Source organism: Borostomias antarcticus (genome assembly GCF_949987555.1).
Source record: "Borostomias antarcticus genome assembly, chromosome: 1".
NCBI classification, from domain to species: domain Eukaryota; kingdom Metazoa; phylum Chordata; class Actinopteri; order Stomiiformes; family Stomiidae; genus Borostomias; species Borostomias antarcticus.
Genome location: NC_140234.1, coordinates 25,083,072 through 25,085,571, shown reverse-complemented (window position 1 = coordinate 25,085,571; position 2,500 = coordinate 25,083,072). Strand labels below are relative to the sequence as shown.

Genomic DNA, 2,500 nt, shown 5'->3' with positions numbered 1-2,500 from the left:
TAGGATGGGGTAGATCAGGGTCCTGGGGAGGGTAGGATGGGGTAGATCAGGGACTGGGGAGGGTAGGATGGGGTAGATCAGGGGGTGAGGGTAGGATGGGGTAGATCAGGGACTGGGGAGGGTAGGATGGGGTAGATCAGGGGCTGGGGAGGGTAGGATGGGGTAGATCAGGGGCTGGGGAGGGTAGGATGGGGTAGATCAGGGGTCCTGGGGAGGGTAGGATGGGGTAGATCAGGGACTGGGGAGGGTAGGATGGGGTAGATCAGGGGTCCTGGGGAGGGTAGGATGGGGGTAGAAGTAAAGCAGATGGCTTTATCCCTTTGTATCTTCAAACTGTTCAATGATTGGTTAAGAAAGATTGAAATACTATACTTACATTGGATGAATGTGTATCTAAGTTACAGTGAACAAACAGAGTGGGAACATTTTTAGGGAGCTCTTGATGGGACATGTTATCCTGCTTTGAATATTTCCGATCACTGACTAACGTTCCTAAATCCCTCTTTTATTATGCATCTGGGAAACATGGCTGTTTCTTTCTTCTGTGTACAATATTTCCATGACAATATATGTGTGTGTGTGTGTGTGTGCGTGCGTGTGTGTGTGTGTGTGGGTGTGCGTGCTTGTGGGTGGGTGTGTGTGTGTGTGGGTGTTTGTGTGTGTGTGTGTGTGTGTGCGTGTGGGTGTGGGTGTGGGTGTGCGTGCGGGTGTGTGTGTGTGTGTGTGTGTGTGTGTGTGTGTGTGTGGGTGGGTGGGTGTGTGGACTCAGAGGTGTGGTCATGTCATACATTATTTCAGCAGCTCTGTCTGGACTTGCTGTGGAGCTGCTGCTATGTGCTCCGAGCAGGGAAGCGTCACACAGCTAGCAGGGACACACACACACACACACACACGCACGCACGCACGCACACCCACACGCACACACACACACACCCACACACACACACCTACACACCCACCCACACGCACACACACACACACACACACACACACACACTCATTGGCTCTCTCCCCCTCTCAGTTATTGGATAGAAGTCAAGACAGCAGGCTCCTCCCCCGGCCTGTGACTGTGCTACTGGACCCGTCTGATGAAGAGTGATTCATGTCAGGACTGACCTGACCTCTGACCTTCACCCCTGATGAGGCCCGATAGAGGAGATATGACATTTGTCCTTCTAAACCAGCTCCTACCAATGTGTGAAAACACAACCACAACCACACCCACACACACACGCACACACTCGCACACACACACACACACACACCCACACACCCACACGCACACACCCACACACACACCCACACACACACAAACACACACACACACAACCAAACACACACACACCCACACACACGCACACACACACACCCACACACACAACCACACACACACACACCCACACACACTCACACACACACACACTCACACACACACACACACACACAACCACACACACACACGCACACACACCCACACACACACACACACACACCCACATGCACACCCAAACGCACACCCACACACACACCCACACGCACGCCCACACCCACGCACACACACACCCACCCTATCCAGGGGTTAAATTGGGATTTGTAATGTGGGGGGCTATTTTAGCGTGGTTGGCATGGGTACGTGCAAGGTGGCAACAGTGATGGTGGGGCTTAATACTGCGTGATAGAACTATCAAGCCTTTAATGATTTATCTTTGAGATGAAGTAGTCTGCCTGCTGGTCTTCCATTGGACACCAGAGGAATTCTGCTCAAAATGAAAGGACCCCAAGAAAAACCACAGTCTCTTTCAAGACAGAGAAAAGCGAACTTCTGTAACCCACCGTTTCACTCTGACTGTGACTGTAGGAACAGACAGGACTTGGGAGGAAATCCACATGCCTCCCAGGAAGGAGAAGAAAGAGAAACCGTCAGTGTTTCCTCCCTGTTGAATGGCCAGCAGGGCTGTTCCCCAGCGTGGAGAAGACTGGACCATTACTGCATCTACACACAATATTATTTCATTACTTACTGAATGAAGACAGTTTTTGAAAGATGAGAGCCTTTTCTCTACAGTTGCAGCCTCCACCGTTGATATAAAAAGCACCTGTTTGCACTTAAATAGCACATATCCACTGATATCCCCTAGCCTGGCTTCATGACCCTGATCATGTGACCTCTCTTCAGTGTAATGGCTGCATTCTCATAACGAAACCAAACGAAAATGTACAAATAAATGAAAGATGTGCCGGGGTTGACCTCCGGCTGATGACCCTATGAGCTGGGGAGGAGCCCAGGATAGCCCCGCCCAATTTAACCTCCCTAATACAGGAGATACATATGCCTTCTGAACCAGCTCGTACCAATGCCACCACAGTGCATAGGTGGGGATCGAACCAAAGACCTTCCACTTGGGAACCCAAACACCTACCGCTGGACCAAGTAGATATTCCATGAAATCCAGGGACTATTTAGGGGCTTTGAAGTCACAGGCTATTGATCACAAACACA

At 50.7% G+C, this 2,500-nt stretch overlaps 1 protein-coding gene across 2 annotated transcripts in view; it reads right to left on the bottom strand.

Annotated features, from left to right (window-relative positions):
* Window positions 1-2,500, bottom strand: part of LOC311312396 (A disintegrin and metalloproteinase with thrombospondin motifs 2-like) — a gene marked incomplete at its 5' end in the record, with an annotated part of 50,592 nt that overhangs the window by 45,734 nt on the left and 2,358 nt on the right. The gene's annotated exons all lie outside the window — the stretch shown is intronic.